The sequence below is a fragment of the Perissodus microlepis genome, chromosome 17 (genome assembly GCF_051167445.1).
Source record: "Perissodus microlepis isolate ML-2025 ecotype Zambia chromosome 17, ASM5116744v1, whole genome shotgun sequence".
Lineage (NCBI taxonomy): Eukaryota > Metazoa > Chordata > Actinopteri > Cichliformes > Cichlidae > Perissodus > Perissodus microlepis.
In genome coordinates, this window is record NC_140477.1 from 2692826 (window position 1) to 2703908 (window position 11083).

Below are 11083 nucleotides of genomic sequence, written 5' to 3' on the forward strand. Positions count from 1 at the left end.
CAGCGAGCTATGAACCTTAAACTGAAGTTTATCACGGATGGCTCATTTCATGTCAGTTACACCAGTTTTATGACTGGTATTATTTCCAAAGGGTAGGCAGAGAAGGTGCCTACTGAAGAATTGGATCGCGGTGATGGAGGCTTGTGGTATATTCCACATCATGAGGTGCATTACCCACAGAAGAAGTAGTTGCGGGTTGTCTTTGATTATCGTGCTTCATTTCACGGAGTGTCTCTGAATGGACAGCTTCTGTAAGGCCCAGTTCTTACTAGCTTGCTAGTTGGGGTAATAAGTGCGTTCTGTAAAGAGCCTGTTGTGCTAATGGCAGATATTGAATCTATGTTTTATCAGGTCAGAGTACAAAGAGAAGACGCAGATCTGTTAAGGTTTCTGTGGAGGCCAGACGGCGATCATAGTCAGGATCTGGTGAAATACAGAATGAAAGTACACCTGAGGAGCCACCTCACCTCAAAGTTGTGTGAGTTTTGCCTTGAGGAAATGTGCAGAGGATAACAGAGATCAGTTCAGACTAGAAGTTGTCAATAATGTTCTACATAATTTTTATGTGGATGATTGCCTTACCTCTGTTGGGTCTGAAGTGGAGGCAGTGTTGCTCCATCAAGAACTTGTTGCTCTTTGTGCTAAAGGAGGCTTTAAGCTCACCAAATGGATTAGCAACAGAAGAGCAGTACTCGCTGCCATACCTCAGCAGGAACACTTAAAAACAAACCTCTCACAAGGAGAGGGATATTGTCCTTTGTGAGCTGGATCTATGACCCTTTGGGGTTTTTGGCACCTGTTGTGTTGCCTGCTGAGTTGATCCTTCAGAAACTGTGCAGAAATCGTTGGGGCTGGGATGATGTGTTGCCAGTTACTGTTGGACAAGAATGGACAGTTTGGCTGAATGATCTTTGCCTTCTTGCAGATTTTAAGGTTGACCTTTTTTTTTTTAACCTAACTTTGGAGATGTTGCTTCTGCTCAGTTACATCACTTTGCAGATGCAAGCGAGGAGGGTTATGGCACAGTCAGTTACTTTTTGCTGCGCAGCACCCAGTATCAAGTCCACTGTGCGTTTATAATGGGTAAAGCAAGAGTGGCTCCACTGAAACAAACTTCCATTCCTCACATGGAGCTGACAGCTGCATTGGTTACCAGTAGAATGGGTAAGATGTGGAGAAAAGAGCTGCCAATGCAGCTGCAGGAGTCAGGATTTTGGACTGATAGTACCTCGGTGTTGCAATATATTAGAAATGAAATTTCAAGGTTTAAAGTATTTGTAGCAAACCGGGTGACAGAGATACTTAGTGTCCAAACCTTCTCAGTGGAGATATGTTAATACATCATGTAATCCTGCTGATTTGACTCCTAACCATCTGTTGCTGCTTAAGACCAAGCCATTGATGCCACCAGGAGTGTTTCAGAAGGAGGACGTATATGGACGACGTCGATGGAGACAAGTACAGTACATGTCTGACCTGTTCTGGAAGCGCTGGGTCAAGGAGTACCTGCTCCAGGTTCAAGAGCATCAGAAAAGGCAGAGAATTGGACGGAACATCATTCCTGAACTTCTCAGGGTGAGAGGTTCAGGGATCCGGGAGGGGTTCAGAGTAGAAGTGCTGCTCCTCCACATCGAAAGGAGCCAGCTGAGGTGGTTCGGGTATGTGACAAGGATGCCTCCTGGGCGCCTCTTGGGTGAGGCGTACCGGGCATGTCCCACCGAGAGGAGGCCCCGGGGCAGACCCAGGACACGCTGGAGAGATTATTTCTCTCGGCTGGCCTGGGAACGCCTTGGTGTTCCCCCGGATAAGCTAGAGGTAGCTGGGGAGAGGGATGTCTGGGCTTCTCTGCTTAGGCTGCTGCCCCCGCGACCCGGCCCTGGATAAAGCGGAAGAAGATGGATGGATGGATGGTCATTCCTGGGGATGTGGTTATCGTTGTCGATGATTCTGCGCCTCGTAACTCTTGGGTGCCTGGAAGCGTTGTGGAAGCAATTTCTGATGGTAAAGGACTGCATGTCAGCTTCGTAATAAAACAAAGACTGGTTGTTTGGACGGGCCGATCATTAAAGTGTCTCTTTTACAGGAAGCAGAAGAGTCATGAGGATTATGTGACTTTATCAAATGGCTACTTGAATGAATGTGGATGTGTTTATTTTTGAATAAAATTTTATCCTTAAATGTTTGATAAAGGATTGATTATGTCTATCAATGTCTCCTACATGGTAAGTATGACGTAATTATTGATCTGAAATAATTAGGGGCCGGTATTTAGGAGCCATATGAGTTGAGTTGTTCCTTTTTTGGATTAAGAGGGTTGGTTTAAATGCACACACTGTACTGGTGCACGGGTGTGGGGCGTGACTCATGGGTGTGTTAGGTGATAAAGGTGGTTGCACTCACCTGTTCACCACACCTGATGTTGATGACACAAAGGTAGGCTGAGCATGAGGGGAAACCTTCTGTTGACCACAGCTTGAGTCATTTTGATGCATTTTTGTATGCAGCCTGAGTTTGGTTTAGTGCACTAATTGATGCCATAGGCCGATGTTGTAGTTTGGCATAGCAATTGGTGTAATGTTTGTGAGTTGTGTTCATGTTTGTGCAGTCTGTGCATTTGTATCCTGTTTGATCCCATTTACTGATTTTGTATAGTGGTCAGTACAACGTGGAATTAAAGGAGCAAATAGTACAGAAGTGCATCTCAAGTGCTTATTGCTGCGCATCATCTGTGTCCTCATGTTTTGCCTGCTGCGGCCGTTGGTTGGAGGAGTCGCAACAAAGGATCTTGGTTCAAGCCCTGGCTGGATCCCTTCATAGTAGAGTTTGGTTGGTCTCCCTGTGGCTGCGTGGGTTTCCTCTGAATACCTCATCTTCCTCCCACACTCAGCTGAGTAACACTCAGGGTTACTGTTCAGAAGACGTTTTTGAGATTTAACTCATTTAAAGGAGTTTAGATTTTGCTCCCAGCAGTATAACCCTATTGTTACAACCCGACCAGCCACAGCGCTGCCTCAGACCCTCAGGCAGGCTCTTTTAGCTTTACATGTTTTACTTATGTGAAGCATTCACTTAACAGTGTTTTTCACAATGGCTAAAATAATAAACTGGTGTTAAACAATCTTTTCCAGCCTCCTGTGACACTGCTGTGTTACAGTGGATAAGTCGGCCATGTGTGAGATCTCTGAAGCTGTTTGCATTGATAGTGTGATTTGATAAGCTCTTTATCTGCACACAGTTTCCAGGTCAAATTAAGCCCATGCTTTCTGTTTTGTAGGACATCACGTTCAAGCTGACAGAGATTCATTCATTCAAGAGGATCTTTGCATGCTTTGGATTTTGTGTTTGGCATAGATGAAGTTCACAAGCGGTCGAACTGATTTACCACTGAGGAAATGATAGGTAATAGTTAAACCTTAAAACTGATTTCTTTTATTCAGTCTTTAAGCTATTAAAAGAGTCAGACAACTTAACTAATCATAGACCTGCTGCTGGTCATTGTTTCTTTGTCATTTAAGTGACGCAAATATTCAATTCCTAATTTCATGACGTGACAACAGGTTATTGTTCCTTGTTGTTAGTTTTCAGTTTTTAGAGCTGTTGGACTCGACTTGAAACAGTGATTTAAATAAAACAAAAGAAACTGCAACAACACAAAAGCTTCTCAGAGGATGTAAGATAAAACTGAAAATGGGGCCTGAACTCTTTATCAATTCACTTCAACATTTTTAAACTCGTTTTGCTATCAGAACAGGAATAAAACCAAAAACAACTGACTACACAGCTGAGAAAGGCCACATGCTAACTGGGTTACTCTCGATACTGAAGACTGTTTTTCTTGTAATGCTTTAACTCAAGTTTTAATACATCTGAATCCAGGAGCAGCACTCCGCTTTGCAGTGACACTAGTCACATTTAGAGTTTGTGTCATGTAATTGCCAATTGTGACCACAGGGAGGCACTGTGTGACAAAACTGCTTTAAAAAAAATTCATTTGTAACTTGTTAACTCATTCAGTTACATAGATCAGCTGGTGGTGATGTTTAAACATCACTGGGGGGACATGGAGACAAAATACCTCCAACAGGTATTTTGAGCAGTGCAGTTAAAGAGCAGGACAAATGGTTTTGTATGTTTTACTTTTAAGGAATAACACAGCACGCAGGAATGTTTTTTTTTTTTTTTTAACATGTTATATTTTCTTTATCAAACTTGTCAGGTTTTTTTTGTGTTTAATGTTTTTTTATGAGAAAGCAGATCTGTTTCTGACTCCAGTCTAAAAATAGTCAGGTCACCCAAGAAGTTTACTTGTAATTCTTTTCCTGGTTTTACTTGTTAGGCAAGTCACAGCAAAGAACTCCTGATATTTTAATGTGGTATCATGTTTCACCTTGTTGGCTGTTTGTCTGCGGTGAGCTGTATTCCTATATGCCCTCCTTCCTTATCCCAGATTTAATGTAAACCCAGAGAGTTATCAGCTGTTTAAGAATCTCATTGTTTGTATTTGTATCATTGTTTCAGTATTCCTTATAGACCTTTACTGTCCTTCCTCTGTGCTGTGTAATCACTGAATGTTTTCAGATTTGTTTTTGCCACGGCAGAAACTACTAGATTAATTAAAATAAAATAAAACAGAAGACGTCATCCTGGAAGCAGTTTTTATCAGGACAGAAAAAACATGGACTGTAAGGAAAAGCAGATCTTCAATTCCTCGACACAAAATCCTCTTAAATCCTAAACAGCCAGCTTAGTTTTTGACACTCGAGCATCATAAAGAACAAACATCACTGTAAATGAGAATAAAGCAGGAGATTTAGTAACATAAACGTTTGTTCTTTAATTCTATCTGTGAAAAAAGGAAACGTTCAAGTAGGTGAATTATTGAGAAGTCAGGAAAAAGAATTAAACAGACAGAAAAACACATGAACAACATGGGCGAGGATATTCGTGTTCATACACAAAGATTAAAAAAACAAAAGGCAGCAAAGACGTTTGGCTTTATTTGTTGGTTTGCTTACATGTACATTTGAGGGAAAACACTGATTTGTCTTCAACACGACACCAAGCATCATTGTAAGTACATATAAAACGTGAGTTTTTAATTTACTCCATTTGGATTCTGTGTTGCTATTTATAAAAGACATTTTGTCACAAAGACCCAGTATTTGTGTTTCAGTCTTTGTAATTATGTTCTTTGATTATTCTTGTTCATGTTGTTGGGTTTCTTTAGCTCTCAGTGATCTTAGTCGCGTCACCTCCGCCTGTGTTTGAGTCTCTGTGTTGTTCACCTCCTGTCACTGTTAGTTACTGTTGTCTCTGTGCTCCATGTTCTGTTTCTGTGCCTCCCCTGTGTTCCTGGTGTGTTGTCTCTAGTGAACATTTATTTCTGTTTTCTTATTCTCTTCATTTAGTCTCCATGTGCTTGGTTTTGTGCCTGTTGTGTTTCCTGTTTTATTTTGATCTGTTAGTGTCTGCGTCGTACCCTCAGCATGCTGTGTTTATGGTAACATCTTAGTTCCCTGTTTCCAGTTTTCCCCTTAGAGCTTTGTGCTTTGAGTTTCTAGTTTGAGTTATCATGAGTTTTCCCAGCAAATAAAGCTGCGCTTTGAGTTAACAGATCATCTGCAGAGGAATGGCTTATTTGAAGAGTTTCAGTCAGGTTTCAGAGCTCATCACAGCACAGAAACAGCTTTAGTGAAGGTTACAAATGATCTTCTTATGGCCTCTGACAGTGGACTCATCTCTGTGCTTGTCCTGCTAGACCTCAGTGCAGCGTTCGATACTGTTGACCATAATATCCTATTAGAGCGATTAGAACATGCTGTAGGTATTACAGGTACTGTGCTGCAGTGGTTTGTATCATATCTATCTAATAGGCTCCAGTTTGTACATGTAACTGGAGAGTCCTCTTCACACACTGAGGTTAATTATGGAGTTCCACAGGGTTCAGTGCTAGGACCAATTCTGTTTACACTATACATGCTTCCCTTAGGCAGCATCATTAGAAGACATAGCATACATTTTCACTGCTATGCAGATGACACCCAGCTCTATCTGTCTATGAAGCCAGATAACACACACCAATGAGTTAAACTGCAGGAATGTCTTAAAGACATAAAGACCTGGATGGCCGCTAACTTTCTGCTTCTTAATTCAGATCAAACTGAGGTTATTGTACTCGGCCCTGAAAATCTTAGAAATATGGTATCTAACCAGATTCTTACTCTGGATGGCATTACCTTGGCCTCCAGTAACACTGTGAGGAATAGGGATGGGTACCGGTATCCGGTGCCATGATGGCATAAACGGTAGTAACCAGACCGAAAAGCAGCGCACATTTCGGTGCTTTATTTCGGTGCTTTTTTTTCCTGAGCTGTGATACACTTTAGATTCTAGCCAATCATTTTACGTTTCCGAGGATAGTAGGCGGGTCCAGGTACGTACGTTCTTTAAGAGCAGAGCTACAGATTAAAAATGCCCAAGGCGAAGCGGTCAAAAGTCTGGCTGTACTTCACAGCAAAAGATGCAAACTCAGCAGCCTGCAACAAGTGCTTTAAGGTGATACTGTGATACTGTCAAAGGAGGTAACACCTCAAATCTGATGAAACACCTGGCGATGCATAGCGTTTTTTTTAAAAGCCGAGAAATGCACTGTATTTGATAGCTTGCTGCGAGACCTCACACCGTGCACATCTACTGCGGGTGTGGTGCCTGTTATCGGACCCGGAGTTAGCAACATCCCCCAAAAACCCGAAGAGGAGAGTCCTGGCCCCTAGCCCTGCCAGTGTAGCAGAAATGATGAGGATGATGATGGCAGCAGCAGCCGTTCTTTTCTGCGTGAGTAGCTTAATGTTGTTTGTGTGTAATTTACGTTGAGTAGGCTAACCACGTTATTACATTAATGCATGTAAGGTGAACTAGCAAACACCGTCATAGTTTCATGATGCTGTCTTCTTGTTTGATGGCAGATACTCCCTTCACGCTGGCCAAAAAGGCTAAAATGACCAAAGAAAAAGTGGAAAACAGCTAAACATGAGAGGTTTTTGGACAAAGTTTGTGTTTTTTCCATTGATTAAGCACTGCTTCCAGCCAAGAGTGATACCATATATGCCCCATAGCTGCACAAAAGGCTAACATTGTTATCTTTTTACAATAAAACAGCTAAACATGAGAGGTTTTTGGACCAATTTTGTGTTCTCCATTCTTTAAGCACCGGCACCGTTTCAAAAGTACCGGTTTGGCACCGGTATCGGATAAAACCTAAACGATACCTATCCCTAGTGAGGAACCTTTTCTAGTCCTGACAGGGACTAGAAAGAGAGAGCAGGTTTCTCCTGTTTTGGCTTCCCTTCATTGGCTTCCTGTTAAATCCAGAATTCAAAATCCTGCTCCTCACATACAAGGCCTTAAATAATCAGGCCCCATCTTATCTTAATGACCTTGTAGTACCATATCACCCTATCAGAGCACTTTGCTCTCGCTCTGCAGGCCTACTTGTTGTTCCTAGAGTATTTAAAAGTAGAATGGGAGACAGAGCCTTCAGTTGTGGAACCAGCTTCCAGTTTGGATTCAGGAGACAGACACTATCTCTACTTCTAAGATTAGGCTTAAAACTTTCCTTTTTCCTAAAGCATATAATTAGGGCTGGACCAGGTGACCCTGGATCCTCCCTTAGTTATGCTGCAATAGACGTAGGCTGCCGGGGTCACCAGTCACCTTTCTCACCTTGGTGTTAATAGACCTCTCTGCATTGAATCATATCTGTTATTAACCTCTGTCTCTCTTCCACAGCAGGTATTTATCCTGTCTTCCTTCTCTCACCCCAACTGGTTGCAGCAGATGGCCCCGCCCCTCCCTGAGCCTGGTTCTGCTGGAGGTTTCTTCCTGTTAAAAGTGAGTTTTTCCTTCCCACTGTCGCCAAAGTGCTTGCTCAAAGAGGGTCATATGATTGTTGGGTTTTTCTCTGTACCTATGACGCGCCTTGAGGCGACTTTTGTTGTGATTTGGCGCTATATAAATAAAATTGAATTGAATTGAGTTTAATTTTTCCTACTGATAGTCCTGCATTTGGGTCCTTCCTCCTGCCACACAGCACACACAATGACACATTTTAAGAAAGACAAATTAACGAGGAGTGAAATAAAAAACGAAAAAAGCCACTGCAGGACTCCTGTTTGATCTTTATTGTGTCATGAAAGCTGTGAAGAGCACATCAGGTCTTCATCAATCTCAGTAAACTGTAAACTGATCTGAAGCAGAGTTTGGTGAATCTAAACTAGGATTGCAAAATGATCATAAATGTCTTGGATTTCATATTTTTATTGATAAAAAAACACTTTACATCAGTTTTAACATCAGAGCAGATCTAACACCACGTTTAGCTCTCTACATGCAAGTATTTTTTTCTCATTAGCAGAAAAATTAATAGACTAAAATTCAACCTCTGTATTATTACTGAAGCTATGCAGTGACTAATCTTAAAAAGGCGACTCATGCATTTAAACTAAATGTAATTTTTATGATTATTAGGAAGCCAATAGAAATATTTAACTATACTCTCAATTCAAAATGACTTCATTGTCTCATTTCACTGATAGAAACATCAACACAAACTCGGATTTCTGTTACTGTGAGACCACAGCGAATCCTGGTTGAGCCATATAAGCAGCTGGAACTGGTTGTGAAGGCATCATCATGGGTGCTTGCATGACTGGAAAAGGCTGCATGTTCACAATGTTGTTATTCTGTATGTTGACCACAGTGGGGCCTCGCTTACGATGCTTTAACTCACGATGCATCTGACACCAGGAGCACGTGGCGCAGCAATAGGAAATTGCAATATCCTTACAGAGAGAGCCCTGCAGAGAGACGGTACAACCATTATTTCTTTCTGCTTTTCTGCTTCATGACATTGTCTCACTGTCACTGCTTTATACCTTGATGCCATATCTGTTTCGCATGGCAGCCCTTAAAGACAAGACTGCAGGAGGAACACAAACGGATATCCCACAGGCTGTTAATCCACCACAGCAACATGTATCACACAAAGGGAGACAGCTGTTCTCTCCAAACCTTCTTGCAACGGTGCTGGCGAGGCAGGGGCCGCACCAGAAACCATAGCAGCCTGAAAAACAGAAATACATCACCAAAGTGGTAACATGTCTGAAGTGCCTAAGACCCCAGAAATGACAAGAAAAAGATCTTAAACTTCTTCTTACAAGTACTCGCATCCTCAAAGCAATCCAAGAGACCACTGTCTCAGTCTGTCAAAGGTTTTTCTGCCATTGTGTGTTGAAGTTCAGCCACAGATATTAAATAATTACTCTGTAAAGGTAGAATGAAGTAGAGAAAGCCCAAATAAAACAATTGCAATAAAAGTCAGCTTTGTCTTCACCTTTGTCTTCTTTCAGCTGAGACAGAAAGCTAAAGAAACAGTAATCTGTGCCCTTCTTACAACTTGGTTGTATTACTGTAAAGCTTTATATACTGGTGTTACCATTTTGCCCTGTGTCGTCTTCAGCTGCTGCAAAATGTTGGATCACAGCTTTTAACTGGCTGCACAGTTAAAGTGCTTAAATGGTCTTCCCCGACCTTCCCTCTCTGAGCTGCACTTGCTTTTCCACTCACATCAACTAACCGATTGCTCCTGGATGTGTCGAGGACACAGCGGAGGCTCAGACGGACTTTTGCCGTAGCGGGTCCCAAGTTTTGAAATTCGTTCCCATTTCACATTAGAGAGGACTCTTCACCACCAATTCTTAAATCCAGTGTAAAGATCCACGTCTTCTGCTTGGTGTTTGACCCAGTTTGAGATATTTATCATTCATTTAAAATTCTTTTACTCGTGTTTATCTTGTATTGTAATGATGCTTTTAAAAATGTTCAAATTCTATTTTATATTCAATGTATTTATTAATAAGAATATCTCTAGAATATCCCAAAATCTGACATGTTTGTGAACCAGGACACGGACCCCATTAAGCCAGGTGACGTCTGGTCCCATTTGGCTTTAGTTACGTAGTTAGGAACATGTTACAAGTTTTGAGGGTTTTTTAGGGTACATCACTTGTGAATCGGGACATTGTTATATATAGCTACTTTGACATTGTCCGATTGATTGCAAGGCTAATCTATGACAATTTTATTTTTCTATTTAACCCTTTCAGGCACAGTGTCACTACAGTGGTCAGCTATTGATGGTACACTCAAAAAAAATGAAATTGGGTCGTTGTTACATGTACAAGATTCAAACTTGTAATTTGAACTAAATAATTTCATGTTTCTATGGTGAACGTATTTAAATCATGTACCTTTTGCATGAAATTCAACTTAATTTGTTCTTGTTGACATGATACAATCTAGTAAGAGTGGTTAGTTGCCTGGACTTGCCTGGACTGGTTCGTTGTCTCTATGAAATCATCAACCCTCATATTGGTTCATTAAGCAAGCCTAGCAGTATTTGTTTGAAGTATTTGTTCAAACAACAAGATTTCATTGTGTTTTCCTAAAGTTTTTAACTTATGCAGAATGAATTAAAACAAATTTCAGGAGGTTTTGAGTTTTCCATGAATACTCTTGTAAATAAATAGTTACACGTTAGAAGTTTTGAGGGTTTTTTTTTTTTAGGGTACATCACTTGTGAATCGGGACATTGTTATATATAGCTACTTTGACATAGTTCGATTGATTGCAAGGCTAATTTATGACGTTTTTATATTTCTGTTTAACCCTTTCAGGCACAGTGTCACTACAGTGGTCAGCTATTGATGGTATACTTCAACATAAACCACTACATTGGACACTGATGTGTAACTCCATACCCTGCAACCCACTGGTCAACCAGTTGTCCACCTAAGTGGACATGTTAAACTCTTTTGAAAAGTACATGTTTTAAAAAAGTGAAGATCAAAAATCTTTTTTTTTCATGTCTAAAGATGAATAAAAATACTTAAGAAAAAGAAAATCCAGATTGACACTGTCACTATTCATGCATGAAAGGGTTAAGTTTCTGTTGTATATTCACCCTCCATCCATAATAAAGAAAACTAAAGCAATGAAATATCAGAATCTGTGATAAATGAAATAA